At 44.1% G+C, this 23,451-nt stretch overlaps 1 protein-coding gene across 2 annotated transcripts in view; it reads left to right on the top strand.

Annotated features, from left to right (window-relative positions):
* Positions 1–10,675: 10,675 nt before the first annotated feature.
* The window catches only part of LOC117722449 (adhesion G-protein coupled receptor F2), a 49,165-nt gene continuing 36,389 nt past the window's right edge, over positions 10,676–23,451 (top strand). For both annotated transcript variants that reach the window (XM_034521617.2, XM_076915232.1), the window contains exon 1: positions 10,676–10,889. The gene's annotated coding sequence lies outside the window, so the exon portion shown is untranslated. The remainder of the gene's footprint in view (positions 10,890–23,451) is intronic.

The following is a 23,451-nucleotide window of genomic DNA, read 5'->3' as shown; positions in this document are numbered from 1 at the left end:
GAAGTTTTACAATCTTTCAATTTTTTTTTTTTTTTTTTTTGGTTTTTCGACCAGGCTGGCCTTGAACTCAGAAATCCGCCTGCCTCTGCCTCCCAAGTGCTGGGATTAAAGGCGTGCGCCACCACCGCCCGGCAATCTTTCAATTTTAATTTTAAATTTTAATTATATGTATGCATGTATGTTTATGTGGGATGTGTATGCAGGATTGCACTCGTTCATGGAGCCAAAAGGGTACCAGACACCCTTAAGCTGGAGTTTTAGGTCCATGTAAACAACCTGCCATAGTTGTTAAGAAATGAACTCTTATCCTCTGAAAAAGCTTGTGTACAGTCATCTCTCTAGCCCTTCAAGATATTTTTTCAAGAATTCCTTAATTCCTTTTACCTTTGAAAATTCAGAACATTGACAGAAACCATCTTTCCCATATCTATTTTTAGTTAACTCTTTCCCACCTGTATATCACCCTCACTTGGAAGCAGAAGGGAGTGGGTGGAGGCCAATATACTGTGAAACTATGCTGTTACGCTGTTCACCAAAAGAGGAAGAAACTGCGGCCTTAAACTCATCGTCTTTGAAGCCCCTGCAACTTGGGCATAACAATACCATCACTTCTAGTGAAGCATCAAAGAACTTCATGCCCAAATGGAGGGATATGAGGTCCTTAGTCTTCAACACAACACTGACAAGGATGTCAATTCTCATGCAAACATACACAGGTCTTTATTACGAACTCTCAGAGCAAGGACTCTCACCTTCAGAGTCCCAAGTCTAGGGGAGCAGTGTTTTTACTGTAGATACGGCAAACTTGGGGAATTTCCATAGGGGTCAGCAAGTTAATATTTTCAAAACTGTGTGTCTGGCGTAATCTGCGAGAACCAAATGTGGGAGCAAAATTACCTGACAAACAGGATGGTTAGGTTATCTATTCTCTGCACGATGTCTTTGGTTATCTATATGTTCCTTGACCCTGCTATTGTAGCCTGACTGGCTGTTGCTAGGGGTGGGCGATTGCTGCCATCCAGAGCAAAGACTTGGCAAGCAAGCAAGGCTACGGAGTGGATGCTTAGGATCCATTGCACAGATGCTCTGATGCTGTGTCATTGGCTCTGCCTCCAAGACTATGGGGATGACCCACAAATATTGTACTTGCTGGTTATGGAAAAGTGTGTCCCTGTGTTCTCAATTGTCAATTGCTGGGTTGGCAGAGCCGGGCTAGCAGGATATGTAAATGTTTGTCATTTCCTCACCTGCTCAAAAAAGAAAGCAAGCTACCCTGGGGAAGGCCAACTTGTTGAGTAAGGAGTATGGCATTTTGCACAATAAAGAGCTGGAAGCAGCAGCTGGGGAAGACTGGACTTGTGATTTGGCTGGGACATAGAGCAGTGAGAACCACATTTAGGGCCGAAGAAGTTGGAGAAGTCGGGTTAAATCACAAGTTGCCTGAGAGATTACCCAGCAAACAGGCCAATGGGTTTAAACTACATAGACATCTCTGTGTCTTTATTGTTCAGTCTCAATTGGGATTCCTGAAAGCCCTGCAAAATAAGATGATCCAGACCCCTTGACAACCAGAGAAGCAGCAACATTACCTATTGAAGAACAGTGAGTGTAGTCACTGGTCAAAGAAAACTAAACGCCAAGCTCCCATGCAGAGAACCTGATGATTAGTGACAGTAAGCGCAGTAACATGAGAGGTGAAGTCTAGGGATATAAGTGACAGTGGCTTCGGAAAGGTGCCAGAAGTGAGAGATGCAACAGCTGGGTCAGCAACTACATCAGTGGCAGGTTCTGGTAGAGGGTTAGTTATAATGTGACTTTCACTGACAAGCCAGCTATATAAATAATGTCATAGAGACTCATATTATTTTAAAAGCTTAGGCCTTTATCTTGGGCTATCTCCCAGCTAGCTCATCTTCTTAACCCAACCAATTCTGGCCTGTATCCTTGCTCTGAATTACCTGCTTACCTCCTCAGCTTGAATCTCCTGCTTCTGCTTCTTCTCCCGGAGACCCTTTCTCAGCCCAGAAGTTCTGCCCTCCACTTTCTGCCTAGCCATTGGCAGTTAGATCTTTATTAAAGCAAATAAGGAAGGTTGATTGTTTAGTCAACAGCCCTTGGAGTCAGGTCACCGCATAGACAGGTCCAGCCTATAATTTCATCTTTGTGGTGTTCAGTGCCTCGTGTAGACATGGGGAAGGCATTTATTCCAGGTTTGGCTTTCAAAGGTGAGATCGACGGGATTGAAAGCAACACTAAGATTAGCAAAGCTTTCAATAAGTAAGCGAGGTATTTTCATGCTCCTGGGGCTACATAATTAATACCTGATTCTCAAGAACTGCCTCCTAGGAAGTCGGGAACTTATTGCTCTTGAAAAGTTCCAGACAAGTTTAGTTAGCACCATCAGACTTGATCTTGTATGCAGAGCTCCCAGGAAACAACAAGTGACTCAGTTTCTTCACCAATCACTTTTGTTGATAGGCGTCTAGTACTGAACTCACAATATGTGTCTTAGATGATGGGATGTTATTGTTTGCATAATTGTCTACTAAGGGTCCATGGGCGACAGGCTTTTTGTTGTTGGCCTGTGTAGTGGGTGGGCCTGATGCTGCTTGTATTCTAATGTGAATATTGAGCCCCAAAGACCTGGCTGTCCCAGAGATGAGAGAATCTGAATGTTGACCCAAGTGACACTGTGACCTTGCCCTCAAGTTATTTCTGATTGGTCAATAAAGACGTTGACAGCTAATAGTTGGGCAAAAGAGACATAATTGGGGTTTAGAATTCCTGGGCTTGGGGTTGGAGGAGAACCACAAGGGGTGGAGCAGAGGAAGGTGAATGGAGGAGAAACGCTGCCATGGGTTAGGTGAGTCATGAAAATATGGCCCTGAGGGCTGGCCAATTGGAGTTAAGAGCAGCCCAGATGAAACATAGTAAGTAATGACTTGGGGTTGTTGATAGGAAAGTAGATTCTAATAGCATAGAGGTTAGATATCTGCCCAGCTTTTGTGCTGTTTAAGGCTTATTTTAACTATAAAGGTTATGTGTGTGTGTTTTATTCAGAAAGTGAATGATCAAGGCCAGGTAGAAACTCTGAATTGGAACTGAGAATTTCTATAACAGCCCAATGGCACCATAGGAAGGTAGTGGACCTTAAGGCTTGGGACCTAGTGAGAGGATGGTAGGCTTCTGGGGAGATTGCCTTGAAAAGGGCTGGCTGGATAGTTTTATGTCAACTTGACACAAATTAAGTCATCTGAGAAAAGGAAACGTCAACTGAAAAAGTACATCCATAAGATCCAGCAGTAGGCAAGCATATAGGGTTTTTCTTAACTAATGATTGATGAGGAAGGCCCAGCCCATTAGGTGGATCAATCCCTGAGCTGGTGGTTCTGGATTTTATAGAGATGACCTCTATGGTCCTCACCCCTCCCCACTTGCAGTGGTTGGGAATGCCAGCCCCAGGGTCATGAGAGCAGGAGAGCTGGGCTTTCCTCCGCTGAGTCACAACACTTGGGAAAGGCTGTGCTGCACCTCACCTTGGCAGCACAGTCGAACTGGCCCTGGTGGTGTGGGCATGTGTGAGGCAGCCTGAGGCCGTGAGAGTGGGAGATCTGGTCCCACTCATGCCTACTATAGCATTGATTGAGCTAGCTGAGGTAGTGCTGGAGAGCTTTTGCCTTGGTAGTAAGGGTGCTGGTGAGGGTCCAGGTTAGCTGGCTGGCTGACCAACTCAGCTACCATATAGGCTCAGATGGATCTACCCCATCCATGAACTTCTTGAGTGTGTGAAGGGGCTGGTCCTGTAGATCCAAAGCTGCAGGACCTCCATGACACAGAACAAATAACAGGACATCCTAGAGGAGTCCAGGGGAGAATCCGGTATTGATGACGTAGCAGAAGCAAGAGGCCTTAAACCAGACAATTGACTCGTTGTGGTGAACATTTGCAAGTAAAAATGTGTGGACATAAGGATCCACTGTGGGGCACACTGTGATACACTACAGCTTTTTGTCTGTCTGTTTTCTTTTGGGAGGCAGGTCACAAGGGTGGTGGGCAGAAACGAAGAGAGTAGATGAGTGGAATTAGGGTACATGATGTGAAATTCACAAGTAATCAATTAAAAAGTTGGAAAAGAGAAGAAAGTAGACTGAGTGAACAAGCCAGCAAACAGCAGCCCTCATGGCGTCTGCATCAGCTCCTGCCTCCAGGTTCCTGCCCTGCTCGAGTTTCTGCTCTCATTGCTTTTGATGATGAACTGTTTTACAGAACTGTTAGTGAAATAAACTCTTCTTCCCCAACTTGCTTTGGTCATGGTATTCCATCACAGTAACAGTAAGCCTAACTAAGATGGCGTATTGAGATTCTGCTCCTTGCTGTTTCTCTGTCTTCTCTCTGGCTAAGCCTGAGAGCAGCTCCCTCCACCTGCTCTCATTATGATATGCTTTTCTTTTTCTTTGCCACAGGCCCCAAAATTAATGGGATAACTGGGTCATGATTGAAACTAGTAAAGCTGTGAGCCAAAGTCAACCTCTCCTTCAGTTGCACTGATGGAGCCCAGACCTTTGTCACAGCGATGTAAAGATAACCAAGACAAGTGGCTTTTGCAAAAGAAGAAAAAAAAAAGGCTAGACAGCATGGGTCCTTACCCTTCAAATCATGACCAAGAATTACAATTTGCTCAGTAACAAGACAGCATCAGGCCTTGGACCTATCCCTTGTGTGTTTATAGTGATGAGGCTGTAAAAATATTACTACAGTCTGGTCGTCTGAAAGGATATTGCTCACAGCTATAGACTGCAGACACCTTTCTTTTTTTCTTTCTGAGATACATGTTGCCTAGGCTGGCCTGAAACTTACTGTGTGACTAACAATGGGTCTTGTGCTTCCACTTCCCTCTCAAGTGCTGGAAATCGCAAATACAAGTGTGTGTGTGTGTGTGTGTGTGTGTGTGTGTGTGTGTGTGTGTGTGTGTTAAGACCGAAAAATTAACCTGTAAGCCCTATCTGCCCAAGGGCCATATAACTACCTGGAATGCTGGGAGTTGTAGTTGTAAACTCTACCTGCTTAGTGACATGTAACTTCCTGGCATGCTGGGACTTGTAGGCCTTGGAAAATAACAAAGCCACGTGGAAAAATACAGTGGCTGTGTGGTTTGGTCCTTAAATAACTCGTGCAACACGTGTCTCCTCACCGCTTAGCTGGGAATTCCAGGGAGTGGTCCCAACTAAAGCAATTAAAGCTTGCTTCACATTTGGCTCAAAATTTCTCTCTGCTGACTCTCAGGATTAACAGTGCACATGCATTTAGAAGTCTGTTATGTTAAAAAAAAAAAAAAAGAAAGAAAGAAAGAAAGAAAGAAAGAAAGAAAGAAAGAAAAGCCAGGGATATGTTTGATGGAGGCACGGTATGGTGTGTGGGTAAGGGGGTTCCTCTGTGGGCCCATGCTGAGGCATGCCTTCCCCCTGAGATACCAACTATATGACAAGTATTTAGGGCATGGGGAGGGGAGTTGAGGGGGTAGTAGAGACAGAGAAGGGCGTGAGGGGAGTGTGTGTGTGTGTGTGTGTGTGTGTGTGTGTGTGAGAGAGAGAGAGAGAGAGAGAGAGAGAGAGAGAGAGAGAGAGAGAGACAGGCAGGCCATGAGCACACTGGGGTGGTGGTTGAAGAGTAGAAAGGGGACAGAGGAGGAAGATAGTTAAGAGAACAAGAGAGAGCAAGATTGTGAGAAGGGGGCAAGCAGCCCCTTTTATAGTGAGTCAAACACACCTGGTTGTTGCCAGGTAACTGTGGGGCGGAGCCTAGACTAAATGCCAATAAGGTCCATGTCTGCTTTCTTCTTCAATCATTTCTCCACATCATTATTTTGAGACAGGGTCCATAGACTGATTGAACAATAAGCCCAGAGAGCCTCTCACCTCTGACTCCTCAGAACCCAGATTTGAGTGTGTCCCATCACCCAAGATTCAGGCTTGTGTATCATTTGCTGACTGAGTCTTCTCCTTAGTTCAGGAAACATCTTGTTCTCACGTTTGTTTGTTTGTTTATTTGATGTATGAGTGGTCTGTCTATATGTACACCTGTGAGGGCATCAGATCCTATTACAGATGGCTTCGAGTCACCATGTAGTTGCTGGGAACTGACCTCAGGATCTCAGAAAGAGCAACCAGTGGTCTTAACCATTGAGCCATCTCTCCAACCCTTGTTCTCACACTTACAATCTTTTTTTTAAATTGTTAGTTAGAATATATTCCTTCTACTTTTAATTATTATAGGATAGCATGCACTGTAGCCATATACCTTCAATTACCACATCTCTTGCCTGCATTAAGAGTTCATATGGAGGGACTGGCCTGCATCACTCTAGGCTTATGTGAGCACACACTGTGGCATTAACACAATTACGAGGCTACAATGTTTTCCTCAGAACACATCACTGTCATGTGAGGCCTGAGGGATGTGAAGAAGATAAATGAAATGTCACAGTGAAAGACTTGGGTGTTACTTTAGATAGGACCAATTTCACTATTTCAACCACAACGAATACAAAACACCTGATAATGGTTTAAGCCCACGATGCAACGGTTTTTATTTTTACAGCTTAGAGGCTGATGATCCCAGGGAAGTTTCAGAAAATTAGTGCTGCTACCGAGGACCAAAGAGTTTTATAACTTCCTACACTCCTTGTGCTATTAGCCCCCCGGGATCTATATGTTGATGTTCTCAGCCTTGTCTCTTCATAGTTCCAAAATGGCTGTCCTAGCTGTAGACATTACACCATCCTCCCATACTTTTCCAAAGTCAGGAAAGAAGAAGGGAATGTAGGGAGACTGAGACAAAGTGGTTATTTTTCTAGTGTACCTAGAAAAATATTTTCATTTTTTCAGGCAAATATCCTTCTTAGAATATCTTAGAATCTTAGAAGAGCCTCCAAAACTTCAGTTAAAAGTGGTTGTCAGCCTAGGTCCAGTTCAGTGACCAAAAAAGGGGACCTGTGACAGCTGGTTAAAAGACATCAGGGATGTAAAATAAATAAGTGAAAATAGAAAAAAAATTAAATAAAAAAGTCATTAGAAATAATCAAATCTGGGTTTTGGTTAAAAAAAATAAAAGAAGGAAAAGTAAGCATTATGGCGTGAGGCTTGTCAATAGTGACAGCTCTGTTGTGGAAATGTGTGTCTGGTGAGATAGCATGAGAGCTGGAATCACACGGTAAGGTGGAACTAGCCTCCCCAACTCTGGATGCTAAGTGAGAAGCCAGCCAGGGAGGTTGGTCATGGAAAGCCTGACAGGGCAGACAAGAGACACTCAGGATACAGGTGAGTCAGCCAGGTGCGAAGCTGTGGGTGGGGATGGGTGGAGGCGGTCCAGCCAGGCTACAATAAATGCCAACAGAAAAGTAAGGGGTGGGAACCAGTTTGCGTGGCTGGAGCTGGATGAACAGGATAGGGTAGGTTGCCACCCTGGTGAAGATGAACTGTGTGTCAGGGGGTGGGGGAGCAGAGATCAGATTTCAGCATTGCAAAATCAACGATAAGGTGGCCTTTGCAGAAGTAGGGTGCTGGGCTTCATCTGGGCTTTTGATGAAGCCTTCTCTAGGAAGTGTTGGGATGAATCCTGCTTGAGGACTAGAGTAAGCACAGGACTGCGTGGACCAGAGCTTGGAGGCTTAACACAAGATAAATACCTTCAGCCAGTCACCGTCAGAGTCTCATGTGTGAGTCAGAGTATGCCTTCTGCTGCAGCTGGAGCTACGCTTTGTTTAGTGAAGGCCAGTCCCTACCTTCACAGAAGTTGGCAGTCTCAGCCACCACTAATGAGAGCTGAGTTGATTTTCTCATTTGTCTTGGGATGTTCTGCAAGAACATTCCCATCCTTAACGTTCTTGATCTCTGGTAAAGACTTAACAATTTGATGAGCAAATGGACCGTTAGCCAAAACTATGCTCCTCATATGAACTGGACATATTCCTCGGATGGTCCATGGGGCAGCATTCCACCAATCCAACCTCCAGCCACCCCTTCCCGGCTTTGCAATCCCAACAGCTGTCTCAGATCTTGGTGGAGAAACTCTCAGAGGTGTTTTATGCTCACACGTTTTCTTCCCCCAAGACTGTGAACTGTGGGAGCAAAGAAGAGACCTTTAGTTTATTGTCTGAGAGCATTGCATGTGGGCATGAAACAGCTTTGATCAAATCTACTACTCTTTTATCTTTCCCCTTCAGTTTCTCCCCGATCTCTGCCCTATGTTTTTATTTCTCCTCACGGAATTCACTCAGTGCTGCCTGTTTGTACCTGGATATAGGACCATCTCTCGGAGCATGAGTATTCTCTCAGGAAGCGCATCCCTGAAGAAAAAAACGAACTCTCCCCCAGGAGTGTCAGTTGTCAGTAGCTCCTCAGTTAGAGGCGGAGCTTCATAGCCCTTCCAAAGGGGCATCTTTAAGCAAGCCTGCATATCCACAGGTATCTCATGTGCCAGAAAGTGTTTATATTCAGAAGGAAACCATGATAAGGATGTGTCTGTGAAGTTTCTTTGGTTGCAGTAAGTATGACGTACTGGCACGAGCTGTGTGGGTGTAAGATTGAAACAAATGGAGGAGCTTGTAATTTTAAGTTAATCTTTTAATTAATCTTAATATTCCCACATCACTTTCACTGGGGACCTAACAGTCTAAAAATAAAATAGAATTTTCCCGTTTGAGGCACTTGACTGGATTTCCAGATGGGAGTGTTCACCCCAAAGAGGGGTCTGAGATCCAGAGTTTGTGAAGGTACAAACCAACTTAGCACCTACTGACTGTCCCTTCCTGCTCTGATCACCCCCTTGGATATTTAGAATAGTCCAGGCCACAGAGGGATATGGGAATACTGTAGCGGGGAGGTGTTAGAACTAAAATGTGTGTGTGCTGGTTAGTTCTTAGTCAGTGTGGTACAGCCCTGGGCCAGCTAGGAAGACGAGATCTCAACTGAAAAAAATGTCCCCATCAGATTGGTCTGTAGGCAAGTCCATGAGGCCACTTTCTTAATTATTGATTGATGGTGAGGGCCCAACATACTGTGGATGGTACTAAACCTGGGGAGGTACATGGTACTGCTCCTAGGCAGGTGGATGGTACTATCCCTGGGCAGGTAGATGGTACTAGCTCTGGCAGTTGGATGGTATTACCCTTGGGCAGGTTGATGGTACTACCCCTGGGCAGGTGGATGGTACTGCTACCCCTGGGCAAGTAGATGGTACTAGTCCTGGGCAGGTAGATGGTACTACGCCTTGGCAGGCTGATAGTACTACCTCTGGGAAGGTGGATGGTACTAGCCCTGGCAGGTTGATGGTACTACCCTTGGGCAGGTTGATGGTACTAGCCCTGGCAGGTTAATGATACTACCCTTGGGCAGGTTGATGGCACTAGCCTTGACAGTTGAATAGTACTAACTCTTATCTTCAATCCTGCTCTGATCGTGTCTTCCCTTCCACATGAATAACTATGAGCTGCAAGGTGAAATAGTCCCCCTTCTTTCTAAGTTGCTTTTGTTCGTGGTGGTTTTGTTTTGTTCTTTGGGTTTTTTTGTTTGTTTTTGTTTTTTCAAGGCAGGGTTTCTCTGTGTAGCCCTGGCTGTCCTGGAACTCACTCTGTAGATCAGGCTGGCCTCGACCTCAGACATCCGCCTGCCTTTGCCTCCCAAGTGCTGGGATTAAAGGCGTGTGCCACCACTGCCCGCGTGGTGTTTCTCAAAAGCAAACTAGGACAGGGCGCCTCTCACTGTGCTACATGAAGTTTTTCTGTGGGTGTTTAAAAAGTAAAAACCATATGCTACATAACCAGGAATGCAGCTTTCCAAACATGAAGAAGAAATATAAAAGCACACAAATGCTTAAACAAAACCAAACAAAAACACCGCCTCCAAGAAACCACCCCAAATCCAGCCACACCAAAAAAACTTGAAAAGAATTTTTTAGTTGCTTTAAGTTTCAAAAGAGTATGGTCCTGATGTTTGTCAAGAGTTCACGAGATTGTATCAGTCAGTATAGGCTAAGTTCTGCTGCAGTAAAAACTAGCTCCCAGATACCAGTGACTAAGAAAAAGAACAACCTTTCCTTATGCCCATTGATGGTCCGTGACCAATCACAGGCTATTCAGGCTGGTGGAGGAATTAACATTCTGAATTGCTGGCCCCATGGTAGAATTATCTGTGTCCCCCAAATCATAAAGGGGTAGAAAATCTCACTACCACTTGTTCCTGGAACAAGCAAGGACAAGCAAGTAGGACTAGGTGAAAATCTGCTAGAGTAACATTAGTGCCTCCAAAGCCAGAGAGTTACAGCTCCTGTGTAGACAACTTGTGGTTTCTATAGCTGACTCTTGGGATCAGGTAGACCTGCCAGGATGAGAAGGTATGATCAGTGCCACAGATCCTGAGAGACAGAGACAGAGACAGAGACAGAGACAGAGACAGAGACAGAGACAGAGACAGAGAGAGAGAGATAGAGAGATAGAGATAGAGATAGAGATAGAGATAGAGATAGAGATAGAGATAGAGATAGAGATAGTGTGTGTGTGTGTGTGTGTGTGTGTGTGTGTGACTTGGCACGTGACTCATCTACTTTCCAGTTCTGTGCCTCTCCCAGTACAGATGCTACTCCCAGGCAGGACCTGTCTGTCAGGCTGAGGCACCTCTGCACATGGGGCAGCTGTCTGTGGGAGGCAGCGCCCAGCACAGCTGCCTCAGTCTTTGGAACTACCATTCCGGGCTGAAGCAACTGCTCAAGAAGCACAGGAGCCCAATTGCTGATCCGAAGAGAGACTTGACAAAGGAAATCTACTGATGTCCTTCTCTCCAGCGGCCAGGGAAGAGGGCTGGTGTCCCCGACGAGAGCCTTGTTGACCAGCCACAGTGAGTAGTCTCACATCCCTTTCCTTGTCAGTGACCTCCTGTGCTGAGGAATTTCAGAAATGAGCAGCTAATTATGGCAGCATAGCTGCGAGGCTTGGGTCTTTTGGGCCTCAATTAATAACTTGTCCAGGGAGTAAGTACCAGGAAAGAATTTGGTGACTTGGAGGCGCTATTCAGCAAGAGTTCCAGTCTGGGGTGAAAATCGCTTTACTTCCATTTTTGCTTCTGTGCTCTCCTGACCCCATCTAGATGTTGAAATATAGGAATTGAAATGTCTAAACGACTGGTTCTATGCAACCTCCCTGGTGATCTCCATGTGAATCCAAACTTGAATGGTCACGAGAGCTTGCCATTTTTTCCCATCAGATACTGTGACATCTAAGACTCAGTTTTATTATTAAAGTTTCACCAGCTTCAAAATCTTTTTGATACCAGAGGGCAAGTTCTATACCTCCTCAAAATATCCTGTAGCTCCCATAGAGAGTGAACTGCCATCCAGGGGCCCGCATGGGACTGACCTAGGCCCTTCACACATGTTACAGTTGTGTGCTTGGTCTTCATGTGAGACCCCTACCAGTGGGAGCAGGGACTGTCTCTGACTCTGTTGCCTGCCTTTGGGATCCTTTTCCTCTTACTGGGTTGCCTCCTCTAGCCTTAATAGGAGAGGATGTACCCAATCTTACTGCAACTTGATATGCCAGGGCTGGTGGAGATCCATGGGAGGCGTGCCCAGTCCTCAAGAGAAGGAGGAATGGGGAGAGGGGAGATATGGGGGAGGGGCTAGAAGGAGAGGAGAGGGGCTGCAGTCAGGATGTAAAATCAATAGATAGATAGACAAACAGGTAGAAAGAGAGAGAAAGAGAGAGAGAGAGAAATACATACATAGGTACATAGATAGATACATAGATGGTAGATAGATGCATAGATAGATTAAAAAATACTGCAGCCCCATTAACTAATCCAAGGTACAGACATCTCATAGTCCTAGACTTTCACTGAGCAAATCTGAACTTGAGAGCAGTTTCTCTTGGTTTAGAAGGCTGCCTTTCAAGTGTCTCTTCTCTTCTTTCACGGGGTGGGTCCCGGGAATCGAACCCAGATTGTCCTATGAGCAAGCACCTTTATTCACCAAGCCATCTTGCCAGCCCTCCTTACTTTCCTACTGTTTCTTAAGACTGTATCATGGCTGAACCCTTGTTTTCTGCTTTCCTCTTCCAGGAAGAGTCTTTGTCAGTTGAGTACAGCCTTAAAAGCTTAATTTTATTCAAAATGTTTACTCTTTGAATTTTGACAAAATGTTTGTTCTCCTGTTGGAAAAAGCTTATTGACTAAAAAAGGGAGCCTCCTGTTTATCTCTCGTTATCTTTCAGAGCTGATCTGTATTTGTGGGATTTTTGTTCGTTTGTTTGACTGATTGATTCTTTTGACTTCTTAGTAGCTCAGATGAGTAGCCTTTAGTACACCCGGGAAATGGTTAGCCTTACTAGACTACAAGCCTTGCATTGTGTATGTGTGCAAGTGTGTACATGTATGTGTGTATGTGTATGAGAGAGAAAGAGAGAGAGAGAAAGAGAGAGGGAGAGAGCGCACAAGTGGGTGCACATCTGTATGTGTGTTGCACATGCATATGTGTACAGTCACATGGAGGGCAGAGGTTGACATTAGGTGTCTCTTATTATTCTCCATCTTATCTTTTGAGACAGACCCTCTCAGTACTGGAGTCCCTGGGTCCCATCTCTGCCCCTTAGAACCGAGTCTAACTGCTTACTTCAGTACCAGTGTTTTCACAAGGATGCTAGTAAGACAATTCAAGTCCATACTCTTGAGCAGCAAGCACTGTACTGACTGAGCCAGTTCCCAGCTCCCAGGGTCTGCATTTGAAGTCTTTACAGATTGTATTCGAAGATCAGTTGCTTCCACACCCCTTGCCATCCAGATATGCAGAATTCAGAGCTACGTCATTCTGTATTTGCTGGATGAGTGAAAACTTATAAACAGGAACCAGGATTGGCCGTTCTAAATTTGGATATGAAAGAGGGCACAGAGGATGAGGTTAGAAAGAGTTTTCCCTAAGCAGTAACAGGAGTACCATGTCTATGGAGAACAGTAATACAAGTGTATTTTAAATGACAGTCTGTCTCTTTCTTTAATCATCAGTAAATTCTAGACCATTAAGTGATAATGTGCTTTTCCTTACGGGGGCAGGCGACACCCACTGCTGCCACTGTCCCTTAGTAATGTCTCCAAGTGAGATGTGTTTGAACTCAACAGTGGAAAATAGCCTCAGGTCATCTTAGGTACTTCTGAAAACCTACAGTTTAGTGGGTAGTCTTAGGACTCTATAGAAATTTTTATTTTTAATTGTTTCTTTTAGCAAAGTAGCCAGTACATAGCCACAAGTAAATAGAAAAAAAACCCCTGATTTTATTTTAAAATATTTATTTATTTACTTATCTATGTATATGGATGGTTTTTCCTACATGCACGTGTGTACACTAATGTTTGTGCCTGATGCTTGTAGGGGCTAGATGAGAGTGTTGAATCCCTTGGAACTGAAGTTACGGATGTTGTAAACTTCCACATGGGTGCAGGATTTGAACCCAGGGCCTCTGGAAAAAAGAGCCAGTGTTCTTAACTGCTGAGCCCTCTCTCCTGTCCTGATTTTATTTTTATAAGAGCTGTAGACTCTTACTGCCTCTGCATATTATTGCTGCATCTTTTAAATGCAGCAAGCAAACTATTAAGCCTTTAGCTTGAGTGTCCCAGAGTGACAGCCTCACACTGCTGGGCCATCTAAGAGAACCCAGGGCTGAAAGATGTGGCCCAACTCTTGATTTTCACTTTTGCTTTTCTTATGGCATCTTCTTGGTTTGTTCTTCGTTTTCCTTCAGTGGATGCGTTTTCTCGGTGACTTATTAATATGAATCCTGTTCTTTCCCCCTCAGTTTCACCTGTTAATATCAGTTGGAAAGTGCTAAAGTTTGGCTCTTCCCTAAAAATGCTAATGATGAGTTCAGTTAAGGTGCAGCCTACAGAGATGTCCTCACCCTTTGGCTTCCGTTCGTCAGTCTGCATTCGTGAAGAATGAATATGTTCCAGCTTACTTTCTCTTGCTGTGATAAAACAATAGCCAAACTACCTTGGGCTAAAAGAGGCTTTATTTGCTTCATAGGTTATATATTGTCCATCATCAAAGGAAGTCAAGATACATTTCAAAGCAGAGACTAGATAGTGTGAAGGAACGCTGATTATTGGTTTGCTATACCTGGTTTGTTCAGCAACTTTTCTCATTCAGTTCAGGCCTACCTACCCAGGGATAGATGGCACTGCTCATGGTAGGCTGTGTCTTCCTGTATCAAGTATCAATTAAGAAAGAGCTCCACACACATGCCCATGGGCCAATCTGATGGAGATCTTCTTTAGCAGAGACCCCTTCTTTCCGGGTAACTGTGCTTTATGTCAAAATGACACAATAATAAACATCAAAGAGTTTCATAGAGAATACTAGTGTCTGAGTCTTACTTCCGGAAATCCTCATTGAACTCAGGCCCCAGACATGGTGTTTTTCCACATAAGTTTCTCTTGGAATCTGATTGTGCCATTAAATCAGGAGTTCCTGCTTTCAGCTGCCACTGTTTCCCCCTCTTCTGGATTAAGAGAGGGAGTCCAACTCTTCCTTCCTGTTCAGACTTTAATGGTTTCGTGCTGAGGGCTTAGGGGCCCAGTGAGGTCAGCTGCTGTCCCATAGTTCAAAGAGTTAGGCCAAGCATATTATGGTTCACGTGGCAGCACCCATGATAAACATGGAAAGGGCATTCCAGACAAGTTTGGTTGAGGTGTGAACATACCCAGGCACATAATTAGTAGCCATAATGACAATGAAACAATAATAATAACAAAAATAATAACGCTACAGGGAGTCTAACCTACTCTTCAACATAAAGACAAAGCAAGCCCCCCCAAGCAGCTAAACTTGAGTGCATCTGGTTGTTGGTCAACCAAAGTCCTTATTTATTATTGAAACTACTTTTCCAGTTATTTCTTTGTTTGGAAAAATTGGAGTGGTGAGAATGAATTCATTTTTTATTAACAGGAAGGTTTTGTAGCACAAAAACACAAAGTAAATGGATTTGGCAACAAACCCAAAACTCTTATCCATATCAGAATGGTCCATGCAGTTCATGGACTAGAGTAATCAGCAAGTATTGCCAAGTATTCTGCTCAGTGTCAGGCCCCAGTTGTAGTAGATATAAATTTCATCCCAGGGTTTAAAATGATTACATTTCAGGCTGGTGAAATGGGTAAATGTCCTTGCTGCCAAGCCTGATGATCTGAGTTCAATCCCTTTCGCCTACAAGGTAGAAGGAGAACTGACTCCTAAGAGTTGTTTTCTGACCTGACACACAGACACACAGACACACAGACACACAGACACACAGACACACAGACACACAGTCACACAGACACACAGACACACAGTCACACAGACACACAGACACACAGACACACAGACACACAGACACACAGTCACACAGACACACAGACACACAGACATACAGACACACAGTCACACAGACACACAGACACAGACACACAGACACACAGTCACAAAGACACCGGGTGGGAGTGGGAGTGAGGGTAGGGGTTAGATATGCAATTCCTCCCATTTTTTTTTTCAAAGCAGCAGACAGGAGAGGAGGAACATGAGGTAAGAGAGTTTTTCTCACCTACATGGATGAGAAAAGACAGAGACCAGTCCTGACACAGACTTTGGCCATTTAGAAAACAGAGCTGGTGTGATCCATGTGCACTTCACTGCTAGCTATGAGATCAGGAGCAGATGGTACTGTGTGGGCTGAGCTGGGCTGGGCACCGATACCCAAAGACCAGCTGTGACTGTGCTTCTTGTTGGGAGCTCACACAGTGGAGGCTCATACCACTGGTCCAATGCTGGGCATCATGCCAGGGGAGAAGGCAAGAGGAAAAGTGGGAGGGAATGGTGAACTGGTGAAGATCCAGTTCATACTGGGAGTCAGAAAATGACCTCTCAGGGGCAAGTTTTCCATACTGGCTCAGGTCCCAGAGCTTTTTATGAAAGTGCAAAATACTTGCTACATCAGTGGGCATTTTACTTCATGAATACTAGTTATAATCCTAGTCTGTATGCACCTGTCTGAAGTCTAGATATTAAATACTGCTTTTCTAAATACCGACTTATGCAGGAAGTTCTGCTTCCCTTCAAGATGCACATGGGGCCTTTGTCTTGCTGTACCTCTTTCAACTGATCACCGTGTGGCTTATGTCTTAGTTGCCCTGTGTCCTTCTGGGCAACTTTCCCAAGGAAGCCATTTCTTGCTCAAGAACTAAACTATAGTCAAGTTCCCCTCAGAATCAGAAAAAGTGACAGAGGACTTGGCAGGATCCTTAATCCATCAGTCACAAAGAACCGGAGGGAAACTTGACATTTTTAGACACAGAGATGAGTTTTCTAACAATGGTCTTCATGAAAAGCATCCTGGAAGGATACACTCCAGCAAGAGGCAAAGGCCATGCAGAGAAAGGAGATGTTAGACAAGAATGGTCATGGGGTCATTGAGATACTGTGCAAAACTGGAGACTTGAGTTTGATCCCCAGAACCCACATGGTGAACTCTCACCAGATGTCCTCAGACACACACACACACACACACACACACACACACACGCATGCACGCACACACGCATGCACACACACATGCACATACACTAACTAAGTACATGTAATAAAAAAAAGTATGAGCAAAGCAGGAGATGAATCTCTAATATGAAGAACTTAGGAGGAAAGAGACACTTCTTAGGTTAGATAAGATTTTCATTTTAGCATCAATTCAGGGAAAATTTTCTCTTTTCATTTATAAAGTAATTAGCCATATTTATTCATTACTCCTCATCTAAATGTTCTATATAAAGAGGCAGAGAGAGGAAGGACACACACGCTGCGGTGGTTTGATTATGCTTGGCCCGGGGAGTGGCACTATTAGAAGATGTGGCCTTGTTGGAGGAAGTGTGTCACTGTGGAGATGGGCTTAGAGACCCTCCTCATAGCTGCCAGGAAGCCAGTCTTCTAGTGGCCTTGAGATGAAGATATAGAACATTTGTAATTGTTTAAGCAGTGTGGTGGTTTGTATATGCTTGGGCTAGGGAGTGGCACGACCAGGAGGTATGGCCTTGTTGGAGTAAGTGTGTCACTGTTCATGTGGACTTTAATACCCTAGTCCTAGCTGCCTAGAAGTGAGTCTTCTTTTAAAGGCCTGGAGATGGAGATACAGACCTCTCTGCTCCTCCTGCACCATGCCTGCCTGTATCCTGCCATGATTCCTCCTTGATGATACTGGACTGAATCTCTGAACCTGTAAGCCAGCCCCAGTTAAATGTTGTCCTTATAAGAGTTGCCTTGGTCATGGTATCTGTTCACAGAGGTCAAACCATAAGATAGAAATTGGTACCAGGGACTGGGGTATTGCTGTGATAGCTCTGATGATGCTTTTGTTTGGAGGAATGTAGATTTTGGCACCATGAAGTTGGAAAGCCACAGAATGCTTAAGTGGGGCTCTTTGGACTATCCTTATCCTAGTAAAAATACGAAGATTGATTTGAACTGTGTAGACTTGGCCCAAGAGGTTACAGAGGAGAAGAATTTCAGTATGTGGCCTAGAGACTGTTTTTCTAGTATTTTGGTGAAGAATGTGGCTGCTTTTTGCTCTTGTCTGAAGAGTCTACCTGAGGCTAAGGTAAAGAGATTTATATTAATTGCATTGTCAGAGAAAAGTCTCAAAAAAGCCCAGCAGAGACTTTGTTCTTTGGTTTAGTCTTCTGAACAACATTCTGATCAAGCATAGTAAACTTAAAAAGAAAAAAAATACAAAATGTATGGTTCAAGTAATAGTAAATTGAAGTGAAGTGAAGTGGAGTTGAATCCTGTGTTCAAGGAGATAAACAGATTAAGGGAGTGCTGACCTAGAGGCAAGATCCCACTCAGCTAAACTTCTTGTTTCTGCTTTTGTAGTTCAACAAGGGAATTGGTTATTGTTTTAATTTGGACTTTTAATCTGGAATCCAATGGAGGGCACACCTATGATCCAGATTTGGAGACTAGAAGACAGGCTTTTGATTCCCGATCTTGAAGAACAGTGGCCATGGAAAGCTTAGGCCCAGGCATGGTGGTACACACCTTTAATCACAGGAGACAGAGGCAAGTAGATTTCAGAGTTCAAAGCCAGCTTTGGACAGAGCAAGTTCTAGGTGAACAAAAGCTTAAGTACATGCCTTTAATCCTAGCATTCAGGAGACGGAGCCATGCACATCTCTTGAGTTCCAGGTCAATGTATAGAGCAGGTTTCAGGACAGCCAGGCTTAGGCAGTGAAGGAGTTGGAAAACAGAAAGCTGGTGATAATGTAATAACAAGGGGGCCATGTTCCAGCCCCAGTAAGCAACAGAACCTGTCCATATGGCTCTGGCTTTATAGTCAAGAGGAGAAGGAGACTACTGGAACAGTTGATGCTGGTTAGCTGAGGTAAGAAATTAGTGGTGCAGCTAACCATTGAACGGATCATGGGGTTCCCAATGGAGGAGTGAGAGAGAAGACTGAAGAATCTGAAAGGGTTTGCAGCTCCATGGGGAGAGCAACAATACCAACCAACCAGAGCTCCCAGGGTCTAAACTACTAGCCTGGGAGCACATAGGGAGGGACCCTTGGCTCCGGCTGTATATGTAGGGGAGGATAGCATTGTCAGGCATAGTTGGGAGAGGAAGACCTTGGTCCAGTGAAGGCTGGATGCCCCAGTGTGGGGGAATTCAGGGGTGGGGAGGTGGGAGTGAGAGGGTGGGTGGGGGCACATCCTTATAGAAGCAGGAGGGGGGATGGGATAGGGGGTTCTTAGATGGGGGTGACGGGGAAAGGGATCACATCTGAAATGTAAATAAAATAGCCAATAAAAAAAAAGAAATTAGTGGCGATTAAGAAGAGAAAGAGACCAGTATCACTGAGGTGAAATCTGGGAAGAGTTTTCTGAGAGTACAAGCTATGTTCCAGTGATAACCAAGGTAGTACCTTGTGCTGCAGCTGGACTCGGTAATGTGTAAGAATCACTCAGGAGGTACTGGTTTTGAAAGTATAAAGGGGTTGTGAAGAGTAGCTGAGGCTCAGAACTGTGAGAGGTGAGGGAAGGTCATTGGTGAAGGTGCAGCCTTAGTTGCATTTGATAGGAATGAAGGGGTCATGCATAGGAGTTGAGGCTTGACACCACGAAGAGAGCCTATAAAAGGCTATTGGTAAAGCCTAGTTGCAGCAGAAGACCCTAGCATATTGGAGATGCCAGTACTATGGGGTAATCACCAAGAACAGCAGCAGCAGTGGAGTGGAGTCAAACAGAACCTAGAGTGCTACAGAAGGCAGAGCTGAGAGGTGACCCCAGCCTTTTGGAGAAACCCAGAAGATTGTGTGTGGATCCCAGACATTGGAACAAGAAGCTATAAAGTTGAAGTTGTCATGGAGACCCCAAGATGTTAAAGATGCCAGAGTCATTGGATATCTGTTGATGAATGCTGCTAACAGGAAGTGGAACCAGCCAAGGAGAAAGAAGTTTGTTGTAGACAACAAAGATGAAAGGATCTGGAGATCTGAAGAGCTCTTTGACATCAGGCAAAGAGGTACAGAGTTTGGCATTTGCCTAGTTGGTTTTGGTCTTGTTTGGTCCTCACTATGACATTTTGGACATGGGAGAAATGGCCTTTTTTGGGGCAGGTATGGCCTTGTTAGAGGAAATGTATCATTGTAGGGATGGGCTTGGAGACCTTCCTTCTAGCTGCCAGGAAGCTAGTCTTCTCCTAGTGGCCTTCAGATGAAGATGTAGAACTCTCAGCTTCTCTTGCACCATGCCTGCCTGAATGCTGCCATGCTTCTGCCTTGATGATAATGGACTGAACCTCTGAACCTGTAAGCCAGCCCCAATTAAATGTTGTCCTTAAAAGAGTTGCCTTGGTCATGGTATATCTTCACAGTAGTAAAACCCTAACTAAGACACACACACACACACACACACACACACACACACACACACACGGGAAGGAGAGAAAAACTAGATACAGAATGGATGAATTTATACAAATTCACAACTCCAACTTGTGACCTGGTTTTTTAAAACGTTGCTTGCTGTGTAAGTGTGCATTTCTAAGTGTAATCATTAAGCCATTCAAAGTCAAGTCATGAATCCAAGCTGCCGACCTATATTCTGTTTGATACAGCTTTTCCAGTCTGCTTCTCTCTATTGTCTGCTTTCTCTCTGGAGAATTCTCTGTCTATATTCTGCTTGCTTGCTATTCTAAGAGATCTCTCTGTCCATGTCTTGCTTGCTTGTGAGTGTGTGTGTTTCTCTGTGGTTTGTGTGTCTGTGTTTCTGTGTTTGTCAGTTCTCCAAGCAGTTCTTTTTTATCCTAAAAAATTCTTTGGACAGTTCATTTCTCACACAGGTCCAGGCTTTTATTTTACATATTAATTCAGTCATTTACTCTAATTCTTAAGAGATGGCAAGCAAATATTTTTCTTAACATTGCAAAAGAATTCAGAGATCTGTCTGCCTTTGTTAAGCACATATGATAAGCTAGTTGGGTGGGACCCTGCCAAGAAATTCCCATTTATACCACACCTGGACCTAACCTTTGTTCTGTCCTAGGCTGACCTTGAACTCAGGAATCTGGTCTGCCTTTGTATGACAAGCTGCTCATAGTGTATCTAGCTACCTTTGTTCCTTTAGATTTATGAAGTCCCTCATAATTCATATTGCATACTTATATTTTGCATAATTGAGAAATTATGCTTTTTCAAACTCATGTATTTAGAACTCTTTCGCATAGCCTTAAGGGCTGTCCTGAAGATCCCAGCGTTTACCATTTTGCTGAGACATCAGCTAGACCTTCACTTTCTGGACTCATGCTGTCAGATTATTATGGAGTCATTAATGTTAACAGAGAGGATGTTCCTCGGACGAATATGAAGTATGTCCATTATTATACAAACAAACCTTAAGCCCATAGCAGCCATTGACAGTCATGGAGGCTCACACTGGAGCCCTGTCCCAGGGGCAGGAGTCTTGTCACTCTGTCCCTACCAGGGCCATGTCAGGCTTGGCAGGATACTGCCCCTGGACTGTAGGAAACTGGAGTTATAGCCATTGTGACCTGCATGATGTGGGTGCTGGGAACTGAACTCAGATAGGTACACACTCTGATCTGCTGGACCATCTGTCCAGCCCCTCACCCTGTATTTTCATGGAGAGCATTTCCATTTCTGAGTCCTTGTCTCATGTGCGCAAGGTCTTGGGACGCCTCTGCTGAAGTACAGAGCATCCTATGCTTATAATAATGATGTGGCTATCAGATTGGAGTAGTAGGAGTGCTTCAGGGAGAAAACTCATAACGAAAACACACAAGTCAAGCCAAGTGCTACCCAAATATTATCTTAATTTCCCTGTTACCTGTTCCTAGGTTTGTTTCTTCTTTATTTCCTATCTTTATGAATGGCATCAAAATTACTGACTGTAAGTATATAAATACTATCCCTGCCTGATTTTCCTTCCCTTAAATATAAAACAAAGCAAAAATTACAATTGTTTATTATACTATATTTTCTATTAAAAGTATTAAACTTAATTTTATTTAAATAGAAAAAAGGCACTGACATGAAATTAAGATATTTCTGTATTTCATTTTCTCCTCATAAGAAACACTACTTTCTAATCTTCCTAACACTCACAAGAAGAGTTATAAAACATTAAATATCATAAGGGTGAATGATATTTAAAAATCTACTTACGTTTTTCTTTTGAGACAGGGTGTCCTTATATTGTCCTGGCAAGCCTGGAATTTGTTATGTATTTATCAGGTTGTCCTCAAATTCACCTCTGCCTTCTGAGGTTGAATTAAAGATATGCCCCACCATGGCCACTAGAATCTCTTTTTTTATACATTATGCTGAAGTAGAATTTGGAAAACAAACTCACAGACTGCTCTATTCTCTGGGGCAGGGGGAGGAATCTGTTGTCAAAGATAGCCTTGATGGAGACTGATTTTGGATATCCAACACTTGTTCATTCTTGATGCAAACCATCTTCCTTCTCATTCTCTTCCAAGCAACTCTGAATGTGTGTGAGCATGTGGGTGTATAAGTGTGTGAGTGTGTGTGTATGCGCACACGCGTGCACGCGAGTGTGTGCGTGCACGTGTACACGTATTTTAGAATTACATTTTCTGTTTTTACAGGAACCGCAACAACCATTGCTTTTGGTTATTTTAGCGATTTCACACTGTGTTAGTCAGGTTCTCCAGAGGAAAAGGAACAATAGCCCCCTCTCTGCATTCATGCACAGAAGAGGAGTTGTGGATAGGCTCACACAATCTACTGACCAAGAGGGATCAAGTGATGTAGGTCCAGAGTGAGGATGAAGTCCGGGAAGCTCCCTGGTGAGGCGCTGCTGTAAGCACATCTTCCAGGAGCCCATAGGGGAGAGCTGCAGCAGATGGCCTGACTCAAGAACCCAGCTCCCCTGCACCATGTGCTTCCTCCATCTGTCCCTCTTTCCCATCTGATAATTCTGCCTCTTAGGGGGCTGCCTGTGCTCAGAGTGAGTCTTCCCCACTTGATTTGTTAACCCAAGTGTCAATCATCTCTGTAAAAGTCCTCACAGCAGCACCCAGAGGTGTACTTTATTGATTTCCTAGCTGTCTTTCTAGCTAATCTAGTGGACAAGGAAGATTAGCTGTTACCGTTACTGTCTTTGTTTGTGTTTCTCCTTTACTAGCATGAACTGCTGAGTTGCCTCAAATGGTTTTTAGGTTGATACTTTTTACTTGTGTTTCTTGGCTTCAATCTAATTCATATATATATAAAGTTCCTGATGTTATTCTGATTTTGGAAATATTTTTCTTTTTGAGACAGGGTCTCAAGTAGCACGCAGACTGGACTGCTATGTAGATGAGGATAACCTTGAATTTCTGATCTTTCCCCCTTCCATGTGATAGGATTACAAGCATGTGGTATGATGTCTGGTTTTATGTGATTCTGGGGTTCAAACCCATGGCAAAGATTCTACCAGCTGAGACAAGTCCCCAGTCCAGATTCCCAAATTGTATCCTAATTCACTATTCTTTTTGAACCGATATATAGTTAAACCCATTTTCATATCAGAGTCTTCTGTACATTAAGCTATGAAGAATTTCCGTGTGTGTGTGTGCATGTGTGTGAGTGAATGTGTGTGTATGTGTGTATCTGTGTAGTGCATATCTGTAAGTGTGTCACATATGTGAATGTAAATGAGTACATGTGCCTTTGTGTGTGTGTGTGCATGCATGTGCATGTGCATCCATGCTGGGTATTTTCCTGGGTGCTAGAGAGCCAAACCTTGAGCTCATGCTTGTGTTATCTGCATTTACCCTGTGATCTCTTTAGCTCTGCTCTCATCCCCCACCAATGAATTTGATGGGACAGGGTGGGCGAGGCACCACTGGAATCAGAGACAAGACTGTCTG

This window comes from Arvicanthis niloticus, chromosome 17 (genome assembly GCF_011762505.2).
Source record: "Arvicanthis niloticus isolate mArvNil1 chromosome 17, mArvNil1.pat.X, whole genome shotgun sequence".
NCBI lineage: Eukaryota > Metazoa > Chordata > Mammalia > Rodentia > Muridae > Arvicanthis > Arvicanthis niloticus.
Note: the sequence above shows the minus strand (reverse complement) of the source record. Positions and strands in the feature narration are given on the sequence as shown.